The sequence below is a fragment of the Dipodomys spectabilis genome, unplaced genomic scaffold (genome assembly GCF_019054845.1).
Source record: "Dipodomys spectabilis isolate Male_0828 unplaced genomic scaffold, ASM1905484v1 ptg000272l, whole genome shotgun sequence".
In the NCBI taxonomy this organism is placed as follows: domain Eukaryota; kingdom Metazoa; phylum Chordata; class Mammalia; order Rodentia; family Heteromyidae; genus Dipodomys; species Dipodomys spectabilis.
The window spans coordinates 2,117,251-2,139,856 of NW_024870949.1; the positions used below are offsets into that span (position 1 = coordinate 2,117,251).

The window sequence follows — 22,606 nt, forward strand, 5'->3', positions numbered from 1 at the left end:
TTCAGCTTACTACAGTGCAGAGACTTCTTTCCCAAAAGACCACTTATGTGAATAGGAGGGATGATTATGAGTATACCCCTCTTCAAGAAGCCTACAGTGGACACTTAGACATTGTCCGTGAGTTGGTGTCTCAAGCGGCACATGCAATAACTGTAGATGACTGGACACCCCTGAACAGTGCATATACATGGAATAATACCAGAGTGGCTTCTTTCTTACTTCATCATGATACAGATACCAATGCCCAAACTAAAGGACTCTTTTTTTAAATTTTTTTTTTTTTTTGCTCTGGTCCTGGGGCCTGAACTCTGGGCCTGGAAGCTGTCCCTCATCTCTTCAGCTCAAGGCTAGCGCTCTACCACTTGAGCCACAGCACCACTTCCCGCTTTTTTTTCTGCTTATGTGGTGCTGAGGAATCGAACCTAGGGCCTCATGTATGCAAGGCAAGCGCTCTACCACTGAGCCACTTTCCCAGCCCAAATATTTTTGTTTGTTTGATTTTTATTGTTGTTGTGGTTTTTTTTTTTTTTTGGTCGGTCATGGGGCTTGAGCTCTGAGCTTGGGTGCTGTCCCTGTGCTCTTCAGCTCAAGGGGAGTGCTCTACTGCTTGAGCCACAGTACACTTCCCCAAACTAAAGGACTCTTGACAACCTTATATCTTGCTGTTGAGAATTGAGATAGCAAAGATACGCTGGATCGCCTTCTGTTGAACCATTATATAAATACAGGCCTGAAGAACAACATAGAAGAAACTGTATTTGATATTGCCAAAAGGATAAGTACGTATCACTACCTCTATGAAGTTGTGAAAGGCTGTACAAATTGTTCACCGAAGTCCTAATGGTCGGGTTAAGTTTCTTAAATTTCAAAAATGCAAGTCCATCTTTTGTGTCCCTACAAAATATTTTCACAATCAAAATAAGAGCAATATCTTTTTTTTTTGGTCGGTCATGGGGCTTGAACTCTGGGCCTGGGAGCTATCCCTGTGCTGTTCAGCTCAAGGTGAGCCCTCTACCACTTGAGACACAGCTCCACTTCCAGTTTTCTAGTGGTTTAGAGATAAGAGTACCACAGACTTTCCTTCCCAGGCTCAGATCTCAGCCTCCTGTGTAGCTAGGATTATAGGCATGAACCACCAATGCCCGGAAGCACCAATATTTTACTGTAAAAATTCATGGATTCCGCGGAATTTTCCAAGTGAATTGCCTGCGTTGGATGGAAAAATGTATTCAATAGTTTTTGTAAACATGTATAATGATTTCTTCAGAGTTTGTGATTTTTTAATAAGAAATAATTTTAATTTACCTGTTAAAATGAGTAGTACAGAAACTAAAATATTTCTGGTGCTTGTCTGAAAAAGTATATTTTAAAATATTCTATATTGTGTGTTTGCATATGTTCATAATTTATTTTCTCCTAGATATACTTTGAGTTCTATATTATTTTATAATATATAGGTTCATTAATGTGTCCTTTCCGATTGCATTCCATATAGAAACAGTTTGATCCCTTTTTTCTAGGTCTTAATATTATTTTTCTTTGGGATAAAATGACATTGTTGTCTAATTTGAAAAATTTTGTAAAGTTTATGCTATGTAAACGCCTTTCTGAGGGGAAGATTTAATACACTGATGTCAAACTAAATTTAATTATATGAATTACATGTACTGTTACACGTGTAATTTTGTAATCAACTTTTTAATCACTTTTTTTCATTTCTTGTATCTGAAGAATGAAAAATATGGAATACTTTTCAAATTTTCATATTATCCTTGTGCAAGTGCCATGTTAATCTCTGTATTGTAATTTGAGTATACGTGCTGCTGAAGCATGTAGTATCCTCTAAATTTAATAGTTAATGATGGAATCTTTATACAGGCTTATATCTATGGGTGCCTACTTGTAACAAGGAAACCTTACTGTTTCTAACAATGCTATCGATCTTATTCCCCTAAAATTCTGTGAATAGTGGAAAAAATTATATTGATTAGTCGATTGCTCACATTTGCAAACTTTTTTTGTCAATGAGTATCTTAAGTCTTTTTATTTGGAATTTGATCATACTCTCAATTATTTATAGATAGGTCCAAAGGTGATGGCTTTTTCAAGTACTTATTTATCCAGCTTTGTGGACCTAATGGATTCAAATTAAGCGTTGCTTAAGAGCTACTTCTAAACTTCTTCAGCTGACATTTTCCCAAATGACGTGTTACTGGAACAAATGTCTACCTGAGCCTTTACCCTTCTTCCATGTGGGAACAGACCAACCAGAATACCTTACCCTGACACCAAAGATTTTCTTACTAGAACAAAACTAATCTTGGTTACAAGAGATCATAGAGAGATGAACCGTTCAAACAGAACTGTTCAGACTACAAGGTATTTTATCAAAATATAATTGTTTATTATACCTTCCATTTAAAAGTAGCTAAAGCCAAGAAGGTGAAAAAATTGTTCGTATGCATGATTATTTAATGTCCTGGCCTGTCTGTAAGTTCCTACCAGGAACTTACACTACTACCTTTTTATCACCAAATATTTTCATAGTTACAGGAGAAGTGCATATGTTTCTCCTCGTTATTAGGCATTAAATTGATAATGTTTTAATCATAGTGTTTCCTCTTGCCTCCACGCTGTAAATCTACAAATGATAAAGCTTTAGGTCTAACTCTATCAAACACTGAAGTAGAGATAATGGAATAATACTTTAAAACAGAGTTGCCTTTCATACAGTAACTACAACAGAACAATACAAAACGTGTGTCTTTTAATCATATTATATAGTTATATATTTTATATTTATATGTGCTGATTTTATATTTCACACAATGAAATTTACTAGAATTAGTTGATAATTTGACAAATAAATTGATATTTACTTCAATAAATAGAATTGGAATATAAATATTTAGGTTTCAAATATATATTAGACTAGAAAAAGTATCAATGCAATCTTTTTAGTATAAACTTGTGATACATTATAACTGTCCTTGGTCTTCTGAATCCACATGATAAAAAAACAATACTTTCTTCTAATCTGTAATGGATTTTACTCTGCTGCTCTGTTTATTGTTTTAACTTGCTTGTCCCAAACTGTTTTTGTCCATATTTCTGAAGCATTCTTACTGATTATGCCCAAATTTTGCTAAGATATCTAAAAAATATTATTCTTCTACAGTACCCATGGGTCCTAGGATCCCAGGGCCCAGTTACCTGCATCATCAGATAACAGGGGCAAGACTTTTCACCAAGGCCCATGCAACATATCAACACAAAGTAATTGAAGACCCATCTCAATTTCGCATTTCCTATATTTCAGGGCCCCAATTCCTTGAGATGCAGGAATTAGCAGTAAGCAATTGTGAAATGCAAGGCAACTTAAAATGAAGGATGAGATCACAAAATTTGAGAGAAAGTACTGTAATTCAAACATTCAACTTACAGATGACCAGCCCATACGAGTGAACAAGTTCACAAAGTGTCATAAGATTATTTTTAATACCCCTCACCTATGATTAACGAAAGATTTTATTACAACATAAGTGGGACAAAAAATAGTTCCTAGAAGGATAGATCTATAATTGGTCTGCCAAAGCCCGAAAACTTGACTTAGAGGTCAAATGTAATTCAGAAAAACATTTGAAGCACTAAGGAGTGCTACAAAACACTGGGATTTCAGTACAACATGGTTCTGTGGTATAAAAATGTCACTCTCAAACCAATGATAATCTACATTTAATCTCCTGAAAGTATATTCCTTTTCAAATAAACTTTTTAAAATCACTTTCACAAAAATAACATTTGACAAGTTGATGATACTTAGTGACATTACAAGTTTTTCAAGTGTAGGGAGCAAGTTACAATAGAGTTGAATTATTTACACAGCACTAATGCCAAACATGTTCAACCATTCATTAAAGTGTAGAAATAGTACCACCCACAATTTGTGTTTTTCAGTAAGGGCCTTTCAGAAATGTGTTAAATATGTCAGCCTCCTAAATTTCAAACCCAAACGTTAGCTAATAAATTTCATCATTTAATAAGGTACATTTTAAAAAAAATCACAAATAGTTGCCTTATCATATGTTACTTTATGTTTTCCCTCTGTCTAACATAGTAAGAAATATGACTTTAAGTCTTGAATATGTGTACTCATCAGAGATATTACAAACCTAATATCTGTCTTCTATTTCTATCACATTCCTATCTAGGAATAAATTTATTTTTCTTCTTTTTCCAAAACTTATAGGTAGTAGAAAATATTATTGCATGTAAAATAAAAGAATCACACCATTGTACAAAGCCATTTATAAAAATTCATAATTAGGAATACATTCTAAGCCATTTTTTAACTTTCTTTTTGAATAAAGATTAATCTTCCAAACGGTTGAGAATAAAATCATGTTTAGGTGCTTCCCGTCTCCAGTCTTGCAAATTGTTGCTGCAGATGAATGAATTATGGAAATATAAGCTGACATCATTTCAAGAATATGCAGGATTGAAACTCCATGGAATGTATATAAATCTTTCAAAGTATTAATAGACAGTTTAACAGAATGACTATCAGGAAGTTGAAACCAAAGAGGAATTATAGTAAAGAAATAGAATGAATGAAAAATGAACAAGGGGCAAATACAGCTAGAATACTGAATGTATACACATGATGAAGGAAGTGGTAAATTGGAAATAAATCTTGGAGAAAGGGTTGGTTGAGAATGATAGAAGGAGTGACTCTGATCTAGGAGCATTGGACAATTAGATGCATATATTTAATTGTAACACAATTGCACAAACTTTTAAAATTCAGTTAAAAAACACAACAAGAAACAAAAACACACAAAAATCACATCCAAACAGCAATCTCTAGAGAGTATGAATATGACCACTCAAAATTTTAATCAGTTAATGAAGGGCAGTCTTGGGAAAAGCAAACAAAGCTGTTCAAAGAGGGAAGTTTGGGATAGGGGAGAATTTTGAACAGAATTAAATAGATTGTCTAAGGTTATAAATCACCTATATCTGCTGCATACAGTATCTTACTTCTATGAGTTTTCTGTCTGAACTAGATAATCCAGTCCAGAGACACACTTGGTAGCTTGTGAGGTAGAATGGAAGAAACAAGTTCAAGAACCCATTATTCCACTGGAGAGAAAACAATCCTCTATATTTTCTCTAATTTCTCTTCACTACTCTTTCTTCATACTTCTAAGTCAATTGATTTTGAATTATATTTTTCCTTCTTTCTTCTGGCAAAGTAATTGGTCAAAGTAATTTCATTAAATATTATTTGCCATTTTCTTCTTTCATGCTGTTTAATTGGCCAAGTGAGTCCATAAAACTTCCCTCTTGTATTTGGTTGCCATGAAACAACATCTATGTTAATAAGGAGAAATCTAATGTAAAACTTTGTCTCCAGAAAACAGTCCAAGAGGCTGTGATCACAAATATTTGGCTATATATTTTTTCTTTTACCTTGAAAGACTTCTTGTGTCTAAAGTGCCCACAAAAATAAGTACTCCATCACTTGTTGGTTCAATCAGAATTGTCTAACCTCAAAGATATATTTTGCTAACAAGATGCTTAGAGGAAACCAAAAAATACTGCACTTTTTATCTTCTCTCTTAAGATTCTCCTTAGATACCATATCAGGAACAGTGAAGTTATTCTATGCAAAATTATTTTAATAGATCATTTTTCTCTTGGTCTTGCATTTGTTCACCAAGATGTATGGAGGAGAACAGAGTTAAATCACCCATACCTTGGAAGAAAGTGTCTGTTACAAAAGGAAAATGCTTCTATGTCCTACTTCTATGTCCTACTCTTAGCTCTTGCCAGAGTTCCAATTAATCACAGCTTCTTGGCTTCTAGTCTAGTGAAGCTGAAGGACCATACGGGCTCCACCACTGCTACATCTTCATTATTTCTCTTTTAAAAGTCTTCAAGTTGCCTCATTTGGATGTGGATTGTATTTTCATGTCTTCATTCAATCAGTTCTGCATTGTAGTGAGCCAAATTGGCTCTGTAAAATCACTTTAGGGAGTAAAAATACTAACACAATTTACATCAAAAAGTTTTGGCCTCCCTTCACTGCTGAAGTCAATACGCTTAGCTAAGGCTTCTAAGAAAACTTTTATTATTAATTTTTCCATTTGCTCAATTCTTTTCTGAACTTTTTGGCATATGTAATAAAAGAAGTCTTCACTACCTCATATTAATAAGAATATTATTTTTTGTGAGCCACTTAGAAATGTGAAATCATTGGTTTGAAATATTCAATCAAATTTTTTTCTGTGTTTCACTGCTTCATGTCCAAAGACATTGTGGAAAGTGTTACAAACAGAAATGTGTAATCCCAACACCTTCTTTCATTGTGGAGGGTACTTTCTCCCTAAATATTTTGACTCAAATTATCTTTTTAAGAGAATTACTGTTTGGTAATTAAAGGTAAATTCACAAATTTTGATGTCTTATATTTTTAAGAAATTTTAATTTAAATTCCAATACAACCTTCTTTCAAACAGTGATAATATAGTTCCTGGGTAAGGACAATTCCAAGGGAACCTACAGGATTTACAGCAAGGTTTCTGAGGTTTGTTTGTTTAGTTTGAAAAAGAGCCATCTTCATCCACATTGCTCCCTCTCTACTAAGTCTCCTTGGATTTCTTTGCATGAAAGCCTATTCTTCCAGGCAATTTTAAATTTTCTTAATAGGCTAAGTTATTAAAAATTTTGAACTATTAAATTTTACCTGTCATAACTTTAAAACTGTTGAAAATCCTTTATCAGAACCGCAAATTCACCAATCCTAATTCCACCTTTACCATCAAAATGTTAACATGTTGTTTTCATGATATAGTATCTATGCAGCTATTATTTTCCAGTGGCTTTGTTATGCATATATGTAACCATATTAGCTGATGCTAAGCAAAATGAATTCCAAGATATGGAACCAGATTTTTTTTTTCATTTGTGATTGTTGTTTTTGATGAACTATGTGATTTCTGTTTTCTTTGGGGTTTTCCCCTATGGTTTATCCCTGCTATATGGTGAGACAATGGTGAGCATAATGGTGAGACAAAGGACAAAAGGCAAACCAATGCAATAGCAATACTCACAAGACAATATGTTGGAAATGTACTTTACAACTTGTGAGGGGTGAAGGGGTGAAGGAAAACTGTGAGAAAAATGTGAGAGGGTTACTAAGTTTGAAAAGTTATGACTTAATACCTTACAATTACTGTAACCCCACTGTACATCATTTTGATAATAAAATTGAAAAAATAAGCTGCATAAAATATAATTTCACTGTATTGGAACAGTAAATAATATTCTTTATGTAGTAACATTTTAAAAATCAATACTATTTGGCATCTAATTTGAATTAATTACTCCTTCTTTATCAGAGGTTCATCAACTTGAATGTTATCCAACTAGACAATATTTTCACAATATACTTGCCAAATTTTTCAAAACAGAATAAATTTAGTACTTTCTCATTCTAAAACAGAAAACAGGGCCTGGGAAGATGGCTCAGTGGTAGAGCGCTTGCCTTGCATTCTTGAGGCCCTGGGTTAGATTTCTCAGCACCACATAAGCAAAAATGAAAAAAACCGGAAGTGGTGCTATGGCTCAAGTGGTAGAACGCTAGCCTTGAGCTGAAGAGATGAGGGACAGCGCCCAGGCCCAGAGTTCAGGCCCCACGACTGGACCCAGTTTAATACTATGGAAACCCATAATTTTAAAAGTAAGTAAGTTTTTAAGAGGACAGAATATATATGTTCTTCAAAATTCCTATGACTAACAACTACTCATTTTTAAATTCTCAACATTCCTAAGAGATTCAAAACAGTACCTGTTTGCATGTTATGTAATTCTGCAATAGATGCAGTTTCCAATGGGGTGTTACAGATTGAGAAGTAAACAGAAAAATAGCCATATTCTTGTAGAGGATAAAACTGTGAAGCATGTGTAATAACTAATTCTTCAAGAGTAAGCAATTATTTATAAGGGTAAGATATTATGTCTATGACCATCAATCCCAAGATTTATGCCATAAAGTCATCCTAGCCCAACAGTTTCCAACTTGTAAGGGACACCTTAAAATTCCTTAATTCACATCATGAATACCTTATCTCTATTTTGAAAAAATACTACACCTCTGCTAATGTGACACCCTCCTTGCTCTGAAAAGAACACCACAATAAACTGAGCTGCATCATTTTTCCTCCACAGCTATTCTTGAGATCAGAACACTTGCAAATATTATTTATATTTAGACTTTTTTAACTATCATAGATATTCAGTATGCTAAGATAGGAAAATTATGATTTAAAGCCTTCCCAGGCAGGAAGGTTTCTTAGAATCTTATCTTCAAAAAACTTCTCCGCAAAAGCCAGACTCAAGTGGCACTGAGGTTGAAGTGGTAGGGCAAGAGTCTTGAGCATAAACAGGATCAGAGACCCTGTCCATGCCAAGAGTTCAAGTTCTAGGATGAACCAAAAAAAAAAAAAAAAAACAAAATTGAAAACAAATCCCAAACCTAGCATTTTTCTCCATGTATACAGAGGCACGTAAATAAGGAAATGGCTTCCTGCGGTACATATAGGTAGAAGAAAGAAGATGTCACACAATTACTCTCTTCATACCATATTAAACCAAACCTTTAAAAATTGGTTTTTCTAAATGTATGAATTAATGTCATCCATTTTTGGCAACTCTGTCTAGATTATTCATATTAACATGGTATACATGAACTCTGCAAATTATCTATTCACTATGTTCTAATTATAACTGTCGTGAAAGAATATCTAGGCAAATAGAATGCCAGAATTATTTGTGAATTTTTCAATTAATCCCTCTACTTTAAAAGAATTTTGTAGTATCCTATAGAATCTGAAATTACAAACAAACCCAAAAAATATATTTTAAATCTAAATTCTAATTTAACAAGGTCTACAAAGCCCTACATTAGACGAACTTTGCTATTTCTCTAGACTTAAGCTTTTGTAATCCTTCAACATTTATTTGGAATCCAACAGAATGAGGGATGGGAATCATGAGCTATTTTGCATCTACGAATGTTCTGTAATGATGAGAGCATTTAAAACACAAGTGAGGATATGTATGAGGTGCATTCAATAGGAAACTTGACTTCTCAAAACATAATGACAAAATTAGGCCAAACTTCCAAAGGTGTATTCCTTTCTTGTTGTTTGGTTTGTTTTACTGAGACAAATTATTCTACCTGGTCCAGGGAAGGTATCGTTATGTAATTCCACTCTCTAATCTCTTGTCTGAGTGCTAGAATTCCAGGCTTGTATCCCATTGCCCTGCCATAGTTTTTTTTATTTAATCTAGAAACAGACTAGAATTTCTGAACTTCTCCCATGATTTTATCCACTAGACTGACTGCTCAGACTGTTTATGTACTATTTTCAAAGGTGTTTTAAAATTTGACACAGGATAGGAACATTTTCAGATGCACCTGCAGGCTTCCCTGATTCATTCCACCATGTATCCTATCCCGTTAAGAATGCTTGCTTGACTCTCTTACTATCTCTGGTCCCTACCTATGTAATATTCTCAACTTCTGGGGGAAAGTTCACTTGAAGGATTTCTAATATTAAAAGTTATCACTTGATTCTAGTTTTACTCAGGTCCTATTTTCTATTGTTTTCTAACTTTTCTACATCTTCTGAGAGTTGTTTCATTTGTGTATTTTTGTGTGCACCTATAAGTGCCTCTGTGTGTACGGGTATGTTTGTATGTATGTATGTATGCAAAAACCTAAAGCTGTAATTCAGCAATCTTGCTCGTGACTGGTATCCCAGCTTTGGCTGGTTAATTATAGGTAGTGTCTCAAAGCCTATACTGTCCAAGCTGGATGCAAATTGAACTTCCCAGACTCCTTTACATTCTTAGGTTTTATTTTTCCACTTTTGTGAGTGTAAAGTCTAACTGTAGCCCAGATTTTTAACTCAAGAATTCATATAAAGATAGATGAACATATACATTACATATCCTCAGTGTACACTGTTAGAAATGTGATCATAAAACAAGTTGTTGTGAGATCTGAGGATTGGGGTTGAAAGCCAGCACGGGTATGAAAGTCCTGGAGACTCTTTTCTCCAATAATTACCAGAAAACTGGAAGTGACACTGTAGCTCAAGTGGAAGAGCACTAGCCTTGAGCTGCGTTTCAGAAGGACAGCGCCCTGTCCCATATTTCAAATGCCATGAAAAACAACAACAATAAAAAGGAATATAAGAAAAGGAAAGAAAAAGAAATATGATCTTAGCCACCAGGTTCATTGCTAGTATAATTCCTGTTCCCTCAAGATAGAGTCTTTTTTCCAGTTAAGTCTATTCTCCCATATGTGACTTGCATTGGAAACAGAATCATTCTTCCATTCTCCTTTTTGCACATTTACATGATTACCAAGCGTGATTTAGAAAGGGAGTGGCCTTATGCTTCATGTTCCACTTAAGAGTAATGCTTTCTCTATATCACTCCCATAAATCTACATACAGGACTTGGCTTTATTGTTTCAATTTTTTATTTGTAGAGTCTTGTATATTGTATTGAACACTTATACATAAACACAGAACTACTTTTTCTCCTATAATTGCTATTGTTTCTCTTACTGTCAACTCATGTACAGTTGGGAAATTAATGCACAGCATATAGACTCCCAAAAAATGATCTGAGAACCTTCTTACCATTTAAAATTCACCTTAATTTCCAGAGCACATGAGAAGTTTGAACAAAATATTCTCATGGATAATGTATTTATAAGCAATTTAAATTGCATTTGACTTTACTAAGTTGTCTCTGAAACACGTGTTACCTCATGTCCAAAAGTGTCTTTGTGCTATTTCAATGAAGCCAGAAAACATTCATTTTTTTCTGGAGCAGCACCATAAATTGTTACTGGAAGTAAGTGGAAGTAACTGTTACTGGATGTGGAAAGTTATCCCAGGAGAGGAATTGAACATAGAGAAATGACAAAGTTCAAGTTAACTATTGCTTTCCTTTGTACTGTACAAGAAAAGAATCCAAGGCTGGAAGGAAACTCTGTCCCTGACTTTTTTGAGTGTGTCCTTTACTCATATAAAACTTGTCTGTAAACTTCTGGTTGAGAGTATTGCAAAAGGAAACAATATGCCATTTGAAGGCAGGCATAGAACAAAAGGAAGTAACTTTGTTTTAAAAGTGTTCTACTGCAAAGAAGCAAAGATATGGAGGTTTTAAAGTGTCTTATGGATGGATGTTTCACTCCTGAGATGATTCTCTTGTTGCAGGAATCAGTTTTCAATTCCTTTAGTCTGTCTTGAGTTTTCCATAGCAATAAGAATTCCAAAAAAGCAGGATCCAGTGAGTATGATCAGCAAAAGCAACCTCTTCTCGGACCACCACTATTTTAAGGAGAGTCCCAAAGAAATACCCAGGGTTTGTTTTGTTTGCTTGTTTGTTTAGTTTGTGTTGGTTCTGGGGCTTGAACTTAGAGACTGGCCCCTGTCCCTGAACAGTTGTCTTTCTTTCCTACCTGGCCCAAACCTAGTACTCCACTGCTTGAGCCAAAACTCCACTTCTGGCTTTTTTGGTGTTTAATTACAGATAAGTGTTTGACAGACTCTCTTGCCTGGGTTAGCTTTGAACTAAGACAGTAAGAATGCTAAGTGACATCAACTCTATGGACTTCTCTTTTGAACCAAGAAATATTAGATGAAGTTTATTATAAAGCTAACATTTGACAATTTTTAAAGAAGAGAATATGTTTAGCAAAGAAGCCATAACAAATAACTCAGCAAAAGTAGGTGCACTACTAAATCATTTGGGAAGATTACTATTGACTTCATCATTCCTTTGGGGGAAACTTAAACCTATATTTGCACTTTTTTGTTGGTTGTGGGGATTGAACCTTGATCCTGGGCACTGTCTCTCAGCTCTTCAGCACAACTTGAGCACTCTACCACTTTAGCTACAGCACAACTTCCGGGTTTCTGGGGTTAATTGAAGATAAGTGTTTCATGGACTTTCCTGACCAGGCTGGCTTTGAACCACAATCCTCTGGACTCAACCTCCTGAGTAGCTAGGATTACAGGCATGAGCCACCAGCACCCTGCTCATATTTGCATTTGTGTGCACTCAATGTCACTATGTAGACAAAGAATGGAAATATGAACCATAGGATGTGACATTGCAGCTTTTCAGAATAATTAAGGTAGCAATAAATATGTCCTCTTTTTCCATTTTGTTACATTAATGACTCATGAGCTATGGGACTCTTACATTAGCATCCTCTTTCATCTTTGTAGGTGTATTTAGTATTAGGAATATTCATAGATAAATACAGCAAGACAGATTTTTAGAAAGCAAAGGAGATCAGGTATGAAAGATCAGCATAGAAGGAGATACATTCATCACACAGAGATTAAGAACTAGCCTAGGAGATTTTGAATGCTAAAGGCAATGAGGAATAAGCATAGTTGATACTAGTTCTTTAATAAGCAAAAGTGGTTCCCTAGAATGGTTTCTGCTATACCTTAGTTACTATCATTTATTCTTTCCATCTGGAGTTATTCCTTCTCTTCTGTCACAACTGTTAATTAGCCTCTGCCTTTTTTGTAAGATGACTGGCCAAAATAGTTTCTGAATCTCACTTACACTATCCTTCTCATTGTGATTAGCAGTGACCCCACTCAAAAGCCTGGAATATTTGAATTTCCAGAATTAATCTTCACCTGACATCTAAGCACATTCTTAGCATTAATTGCCGTGACCTAATGAACAAAACATTTTTTCAACACAGTATCCTAACATAGGTAAAGTACATGTATTAGGAACTATTGTCAGGTATCAGTATGGAAGGAGCAATTATATATTCCAAGTATGGGTTCTTTATTTCGCATTTACTAACTAAATGTTCATTGTTGTTGTTGCTGTTGTTTTGGCAGTCCTGGGGCTGAAATTCGGTGCTTGGGAATTATTCTTCAGCGTTTTTTTTCCTCAAGGCTAACACTCCACCACTTGAGGCACAGGACCACTTCCAGTGTTTCCTTTTCAATTTATGTGGTACTGAGGAATTGAACCCAGGGTTTCATGCATGCTAGGCAATCACCATACCATGAAGCCACATTCCCAGAACCCTAAATGACTTTCTTAAGATGGCATTACATTTTCATTCTATAACTCTGTATCATAATTTTAGCCAGGAATTTTTGCTAGAAAAGAGCATTGAACACAGTACTGAGTCCAGTAAGGCTAGATGGACAATGAATAACTGTCACAGTGTAGCCAGGGCACAGAGGGACTTACCTCATGGAGCTGGTACAACAGACTGAGTGAGACAGCTCCTGACCCACAGGTTACCTCCAGAATGAGAGGACCACCTTGGTTCCATCCACATGGGGATGCTGGGCCACCTCCTCCAGCACCCATTGAATCAGTTCCTGAGAGAGAAAGTGAAAGAAAGAAGGTCAGAATTACACTTAAGCCAGGTCCCGGTGACTCATGCCTGTAATCCTAAGTACAATGAAGGCTGAGATATGAAGATTGTGGTTTATAGCCAGCCCGGGCAGGAACAACTGTGAGACACTTATCTCCAAAGAACCACCAAAAAACTGGAAGTGGTGCTGTGACTCAAGTGGTAGAGTGGTAGCTTTGAGCTGAGGAGCTCAGGGAGCTGCCCCAGGCCCAAAGTTCAAGCCACATGAATGAAAAGAAGTGAACTTCCCACCACAAGAAGTGGACTGAATAGCACCCATTGTCCTAGGGAGCATGGCAGAGAAGTCAGGCCGAGCTTCCTGTCAGCTGGGAGTCATTAGTAGGTCACCCGGCTTCTCTGTGCCTCAGTTTCCCCACCTTCAAAACTGAACAAAGTGAAGGATCCCGTTACTCATGGGGATAGAGTAATAAAGAAAGAGAGCCATGTTTTGTTTCATAATCCCATTACTGTTGCAACGTTAATAACACACACCATCTGAGATCTTTCCGGGTATCTTCCTATCATATGCTCAAAGAATTGCCAAGAACAGTATCAGATGGCCCCTCCATCTGTACCTGTCCCTGCTCCAGAGATCCCTCTGTATCAATCCCTTGTTTCCTCACAACTGTCCCATGAGGAGATTGAAGTCCAATGGTTGAGGCCTAACCCAGAGATTCACCTCCGGTCAAGAATCGGCTGCCATGGACTGTGTTTGGGATAATCCATCTAAACCAATGACGGAGCATGTCGCTACATATCTACCATCCCAACTACAGAAGAACGGGCCTAGTGGCTCAGGCCTGTCACAGATAGGCAGACCATGATCCAGCCCAGAATGAGCATATATTAATTCTCCATCTCAGAAAAGCTTGACTCGCATGGTAGAAGACCTGACTGGCAAGCCTAAAGCCTTGAGGTCAAACCATAATATACCAAAAAGAACCAGAATCCCAGTGCCAGAGGCTCATGCCTATAATACTAGGTACTCAGGAGGCTGTGATCTGAAGATCACAGCTCAAGATTTAAAATAGTGTTGGCCTCGCCCATCAGACGTTATGATGAGAAGACCCAGAGTCTGACCTATGCTTTTGTGCTCCATACTAGCAGAACTCATATCCTTACTAAGAGTTGGCCATGCTCTCTGTCCTCCTGGTAAGCTATCCCCTGCAGGCCACACTCCCAGGTCCTCCCAAGCTCCCACTGCCACCAACCAGGCCCAAGGGAGTACACAGCTCCATTGCACACAGATCCCTTGTTCTTGTAATTTAACTGTGCTGTGTCCCCTTCAAGTCTCTCACCCTTCCAGGCCCCCAGACCTCAGCTGTGAAGTCTATACATGCCCCAAAGATAGCAGGTAGAAGTTACCAAAGCATTCAGCCTCCTTGTTACAACCCACTTCTACACACACACACACACACACACACACACACACACATCCAGACAGGTGACAGAAGACTCCTCCATGCAGCACCTGCAATTTGCCAACTGATCACTCACCTGAGCACAGTCAGGCTGTACAAGGAAAAAGATTATCTCTCTCTGTCTCTCTGTCTCTGTCTCTGTCTCTGTCTCTGTCTCTGTCTCTGTCTCTCTCTCTCCTGTCTTCAGGTGAAAGTTTGACTGAGCACAGAAGACAAGGGCTCACACAGCAAGGGTGTCTATCTTCTGCATCCAACACCTCCCATACCCAGAAAAAAAGGAAAAAAAACCCAGAAGGCAGGTGTAGACATGCTGCTCCCCACCTCTGACTAAAGCCACTGGGTTCCCACCAGGGAGTGGAAGGGCGCAGATGTGCTGCTGTGTGGCTCCCACTGCTCCAGGCAAGGGATCTTTGGCGCCCACTCCTAACCCAACCTGCATCTCCCTGTATCCTGGACACTGGCCGCTGGGGATGGGGGTGGCATCCTTGGGTCAACCCCCACCCTAACCCCTGGGGCACATTTGTGGCAGGGCGTGGGCCAGACTGTGGGGCACAGGGGAGGCGCTGTCCGGGTCGGAGGGGAGGTAGTGGTGTCAACAAACAGAGCGAATCAAGGTGCTACTGGGCAGCAAGGAATGTGGGCGTGGCCACCATTCTTGTATCCCATTGGTCAGAAAGAACCATGAAACAATAGAGGTGTGGCTGGAATCTTCTGATGCAGGCAGAATGGGTGGAGTCAAAATGAAGGCAGCCCCTTTCCCAGGGAACTCTGTCCAATACAGTTGGGGACAAGAGAGTGACCCACTTTAGCCAGATGGCTGCACAGATTGTTGTGTATGTCTGTTTGTTCCCAGACCTTGAACTCAGGATCTGGGCACAATCTGTGAGTTGTTTTTGATCAAGGCTAGCTCTCTAACACTAGAACCACACGGCTTTACTTCTGTCTTTGTTGGCTCAAGTTGGACAGGAGTCTCAAAGACTTTCCTGCCTAGGATGACTTTGACCATGATCCTCCTTTCACAGCCTTGTAAGTTTTAAGGAGGACTGCTGAGAGCCACTGATGCCTGGTTTTGCTGATGTTCTTGGACAGACCTGTGAGTTCCCTATCCTCAGGTTTAAGTGGTAGGAGCTGGAGCCCACAGCTTGAATCCTGTTCCTGCCACCAACAAATGGCTGGAGATCCTATGAAACTCATTCCTATTCATGTGATTACCAAAGGAATGTGATGTATGTCATGATTAAATGGGCAGTACTTGAATGATTCGAGGATAAAATTATATACAATTACATTATAGGACACTGGTCGATATTAATTAATACTTTATGAAGCATTTAAACAATCACCTTCATTAAATGGAGGCCAAATGAAATACCTACGAATTGGGCATCACATAGCATAGAGATGCCATTTTTTTTCTGCCAGGACTGGGATTTGAACTCATGGTCTAGGTAACCCTGCTGTTGCACTGTGTGGGAAGGGGAAGCTTGCCTCCTTGAATTCAAGAAATTCAAGTCTGTTTCTTAGGCCTGAAATCGATGCCCACCACTAGAATACATACTATTTATTTACATTTTAAATATATGATTTATATTTTTATACATATGTTGATTCCATATTGCATTCAGTGTAGTTATTTTATTTTTTGTTTTATTGATGTACTGACTACTCATTTTATTGACTATTATGACACATAGAACAGTGATCACATTGATTACATAGGATATAGGTTTGCATATGTATTGCACGTCCTTCCTGACACCCAGGACTTTCACAGAAAAGGAAAACATGTGTCACCATCAGCTTCTTATTACACGATTCATTTTTTGGGAGTGCTGGCATCTGAACTCACAGCCTTCAAGGCCCAATTCATGAATGGGTGAGTGTCAGCCTGCCATCCTGTGGCAAATTGAGCTGACAGACAGTCCCGAGTACCTGAGACCGAGCCCCAGCGGTTGACAAAATAAGAACAGATTGACATACAGATGGTAGTAAATGTATATCTTTATAGAGTGCCAGAGATGTCTATACATTATTCAGTTATATAGACTACATTCCTACCAATTCTTGGGTATTTATAATGCCTCCATGTAATTAATCTTATTGTTTTCATGGTTAACAAACTATTAAGTAAATCAAACAATATCCTGAAATTATTGCATTCTGTATGTAATGTTTCATAAATATTAAATAAAATCAGTCTTCTGAAATGATGCTGTCTAATTTGATAGGAGCGTCATTCACCATCAACTCATTCAACTGTGACATTGATAAAATTACCTTGTTATTCCCATGGATGGGAACGAGTCTCTTAGTATCTCCTGCCATTGATTGGTGTCATGACTGGGATTCGAAATCAGGGCCTACACTGCAATGTGGACCTATGACTTCCTCAATAGTCTGACAACCTTCAGCAATGAAAGATGAAGTACCCTTTGCAACAGTGTCATTCAGACCCAGGAGGGTCACCGTGCAAAAGAAGGAAACATAAAAAGGCCATCTCGCTGCATTTTTTCTGTACAATTTTGCCACACAAGGCCTGGGGATCTAGGATCCCAGGATCTACTGTGGGTCCAGTGGCTGCACCCCATCATAGGGTGTCAAAGCTGAGGCAGAGTTACCACAACCTGAGTTCAAGCCCCCTGCTGAGCAAAAAATAATTAAAAGGGATTAGCTCCCTGGCTTGCAATTCATCCCGTTTATTCTGCCAGGCTTTGGATTTGAACTCAGAGTATTGGTGAATCTACAGCACTGTGGAAGAAGCAGAAGCTCACCGTACTTGAAGATAAGAAAGTCAGGCCTGTAATCTAAGCCAAAATTCAAGCCCCTGCCTTGAAAAACATACTATTTATATACATTGTAAATACAGGATTTGTACTTACCTATGGTTGTTCAGTCCATACACGTTTGGTGTGGTTGTTCCTTGTACTTTTTGTTTTATTCATTTATTTACCGTTAATTTTACTATGATGACACCCATTCCCTTTATTACATTGATGACATCCTATCACATGGAATCTAAATTTGTAGACATGTTCTCCGTCATGCCAGACACCCAGGACTCTCAGAGAAAAGGAAAAAAGTTTCACACTTGGCTTCTTACTGCATGATCCAGTTGTTGGTAGTGCTGGGATCTGAACTCAGGGCCTAGCAGGACCAATTGGTGAATAGTTCAAGGTGACCACACCAGCCTGTGAGTGACAAAGGAGTTAGGCCATTCTCAGCAACTGACATGGATCGCCCGGGTGGGCCATGATAGTCATAAATTAATAATTTAAACGTAGGATCTATATTTACATATATGTGTGGACAGTATCGTGCCTTTGGAGTACTTTTCTCCTTATTTTCTGTCTTATGTAAGTGTTGTGTATTTTACTGAATAATGTAACAGATATAACAGTGCTTACATGGAAGACAACCTATTGCCCTGGCTATAGGGTTTCCTATGCATTCTCCATCCAAGCTGAGACCCAGGACTTTCACAGGACAGGAAAACAGGTGAATCGATAAGCTTCTCACATCAGGATTCATCTTTTGGCAGTGTTGGGATTTGAACTCACACTCTATCAGGCCCAATTGGGGAAATGGTCAAGGTGAGGACACCAGCCTGTGAGCAACGAAGGAGATAGGCCATTCCTAGGAACTGACATCGAGTCCCAGGGAGGTCCAGCTAGTCATAAATTCGTAATTCAAATATAGGATCTATAGTTACATACGTGTGTGGACAGCACCTTGCATTCTGTGCACTTCTCCTTAATTTGTGTCTAATTCATGAAGTTATTGTGTATTTTACTGAGTACGGTGACAGGTATACTGTGCTGACATGGATGACAATCTGTTCCCATAGTTATATGGTTGCCTATGGATTCTACATCCTAGTGAAAGCCAGATTCTTTCACAGGAGAGGAAAACATGTTCAACGAATGGCTTCTGACAACAGAATGAATCTTTTGTCAGTGCTGGGATTTGAACTGAGGTCTGGGTAGCTCTGTTGCACTTTGGAGCAAGGGAAATCTCACCATCCTTGAAGACTAGAATGTCAGGCCTCGTCAAGGGCCTGATTTGAAGCCCCAGTACTGGACAAAATAAAAAGCCCGCCTTTTTTTAAAAATAGGATCTCTCTTTACCTACAAGTTTGATATGCATCTTGCATTCAGTGTAGTTATTCTTTTTATTTTGTGTCTTATTCATGGATGTATTGTGTATTTTATTGAGTATGGTGCTAGATATAACTATGCTGACATGGATAACAACCTATTCGAATGGCTATAGAGTTGTCTATATAGAATTCTCCATCCTCACTGAGACCCAGGATTTTCACAGGACAGGAAAACAGGTGGATCGATTGGCTTCTCAAATCAAGGTGAATCTTTTGGCAGTGCTGGGATTTGAACTCAAGCCCTAGCAGGCCCAATTGGTGAATGGGTCATGGTGAACACACCAGCCTGTGAGGCACTAAGGAGGTAGGCCATTCCCAGGACCTGAGATGAAGCCCTGGTGGGGGCCAATATGGTCATAAATTCATCATTTAAACAGAGGATCTATATTTCCATACATGGATGGGCAGCATCTTGATTTGGTGAGTCATTCTCTTTATTTTGTGTCTTATTCATTGATGTATTGTGTATTTTCTTGAGTATAGGATGACAGCTATAACTGTGGAGTCCTGGATAACAACTTAATCCCATGAATATAGAGTTGCCTGTGCATTCTCCATCCTAGCTGTGACCGCGGACTTGCACAGCACAGGAAAACTGGTGCAATGACTGGCTTCTCACAACAGGGTAAATTTTGGCAGTGCTGGTATTTGAACTTTGGGCCTAAGAGGCCCAACTGCCCAATGGGTCCACATGATCACACCAGACTGTGAGCCACTAAGGAGCTGGTCGGGTCCCAGGAACAGAGATCGAGCGCCAGGGAGGCCACAATTGTCCTGAATGCATCATTTAAACATGGGATGTATATTCAAATCCGTGTGTGGACTGCATTGTGCATTTAGTGTAGTTATTCTATTTTGTATGCTATTCATTGATGTATTGTGTATTTTCTTCAGTATATGATGAGAGGTATAACTTCCCTCACATGATAACAACCTATTCCCATGGCCACAGAGTGGCCCATGTATTCTTCATCCTAGCTGAGACCCAGGAGTTGCACAGGAAAGGAACACAGGTGCAACAATTGGCTTCTGACATCAGGATGAATCTTTTGGTACTGCTGGGATCTGGACTTGGGGACCAGCAGACCCAATTGACGAATGGGTCCATGTGAGCACACCAGCCTGTGAGCTACTAAGGAGTAAGGCCGTTCCCAGGACCTGAGATGGACCCCCAGGTGGGGGTGGTGGAGGGTACACAGTAGTCATCCATTCATAAGTTGAAGGTAGTATGCAAATGAGTACACATTTGTATAGAGTAGGAGAGACGATAACCTGTGATGGAATCCAATCTACCATGTGTCTACTGATTCTTGGATCTTTCCAGATGTCTTCATTTCATGACTGTGATGATTATTGTCACGCTTAATCAACACTGCTTTACAAATAAGTGATACCCCATGAGTCTTGCCTATCATTTCCTAGTCACATCATGCATGAACTACTCATTCGATGAGATTGATCATATTCCATGACTTTTCCTGGTCCAGAAACCAGTTTCTCAGGATTTCCTGCCATTGCTTTCTCATGGGGGTGGGCTGAATTCAAGCCTCAGGCATGGAAATCATACTCCTTATATACATTTTAAAGATAGGATTTATACTTCCATACAGATGCTCAGTAGATACTGTGTTTGGTGTGGTAAGATTTATACTTCCATACAGATGTTCAGTCCATATCACGTTTAGTGTTGTTATTCATTTTATTTCTTTTTTATCCATTTATTTAGAATTTATTGTCTTTGATGACACCTATACCATTTATCCATTTATTACAATTTTTACATCATATCACATACCATCTAGATTTGTAGATGTGTTCTCTATCATGCCTGACACCCTGGACTCTCCCAGAAAAGAAAAACGTGTCATACTCGGCTTCTTACTCAAAGATTAAATTTTTGGCAGTGCTGGGATATGAACTCAGGGACTAGCAGGCCCAATTCATGATTGGGTGAGTGTGAGTACAGAAGCCTCTAGCCAATGAAGCTGTCAGGTGGTTCCCAGGCACTGAGATCAAGCCCCAAGTTTGGCCAAAACAGCAATACATGGCTAGGCAGAGGTGCTATACAAATAAATATATATTGTTAAAGAGTTCCAGAGCTGTCTATCTATGACTGAATGACATCTACTACGTTCCTACCAACTCTTAGGTATTTATTATGTCTCCATTGAAACAATATTATTCTTTTCATGCTTAATAAACTATTAATTAAGGTCAATCAGCATCCTAGGATTATTGCATCCAATCTTAGAGTAGACAAATGCATGAACTACTCTTTCAATCAGTATTCTTATGCATAGGAACGAGTCTTTTGTGATCTCCTGCCATTGGTAAATGTAAGGATTAGGATATGAACTGAGGGCCTATGTTGACATGTTGACTTATGGCTTCCCTGATAGCCTGTCAGCCATCAGCAATGGCAGGCCAGGTCCACTTTGAAACCATGTCATTCAGACCCAGGATGGTCACCAGGTAAAGAAAAATATTGTAAAACCCTGAGCTCTCTACAGCTCCCCACATTTTGTGCTGTTCTGCTTTTGTTCCTTCCTCTGGGCCTAGGGTCCCAGGATCAGCTTTGGGTCCCGAGGCTGCACCCCAGCCTAGGGAGAGTAAAGCTGAGTCAGAGTTACCATGACCTGAGTTCAAGCCCCATGGGTGGCAAAATTAATTAACTAATTAATTCATTAATTAATTAACTAACTAAATTGAAATAATAAAGCTCCTTGGTTTGGAATTTCTGCCAGTTTTCTTTAATAGCCTGGGATTTGAACTCAGAGTCTTGATGAATCTGTAGCAATGTGACAGAAGGCGCAGAGTTGCCAATATTTGAGTTCAAACCCCATGCCAAGCCAAAAATAAATAAATCACTGACCTCAGCAGGGAAGTTAGTTGTGAAGATGGGAGGGAAGGGATGGTAAGGGAAAAACAAACGAGGAGGCAACAATGCTCAATAGGAAATGTACTCATTACTTTGCTCATGTACCTGTGACCCATCTGTACAACATTTTTAAAATAAAAAATGTACAAAAAATTGTGTAGTGCTCAAGAAGTACTTTGGGGTTAAGGGATGGATGTCTGAATAGCTGTACAAAATTCTACACTGATTTTTTTTCAGTGTTCAGTATGGAACTGAATAAACATAACTGTTTCTGTTACAAATATTAAGTCACTGTCTTGGAACTGGGGCTAGTATTTATGCGATTGCTGGGATTTGAGCTCACTGTCCATGTAATTCTTTTGCACCTTGGGTGAAGGCTAAGATCCCTGTCCTTGAGGAAAAGATTTTCAAGCTAGAGTTCCCAGGGCCTGAATTAAGACCCTGCAATAGAAAAAATATTTGTGTACATGTGTAATATAAGATATATAGGTAAATATGTATGTTTATTTCATATTATGATTATTATTAATTTTGTATTTAATTTTTATTTTACTCATTTTATTTATTGTATTTAGTATGATTATACACATAATATTTATTATGTTGTGAATATCTATTATAAAATTATACACAATAATTCAGTACATTGACTAATTTTCATTAAT

The 22,606-nt window shown here is 38.2% G+C and overlaps 1 pseudogene; it reads right to left on the reverse strand.

The window, feature by feature from the left end:
- Positions 1-1,735: 1,735 nt before the first annotated feature.
- Positions 1,736-1,832, reverse strand: LOC122126035 (annotated as a pseudogene).
- Between the last annotated feature and the right edge of the window lie 20,774 nt (positions 1,833-22,606).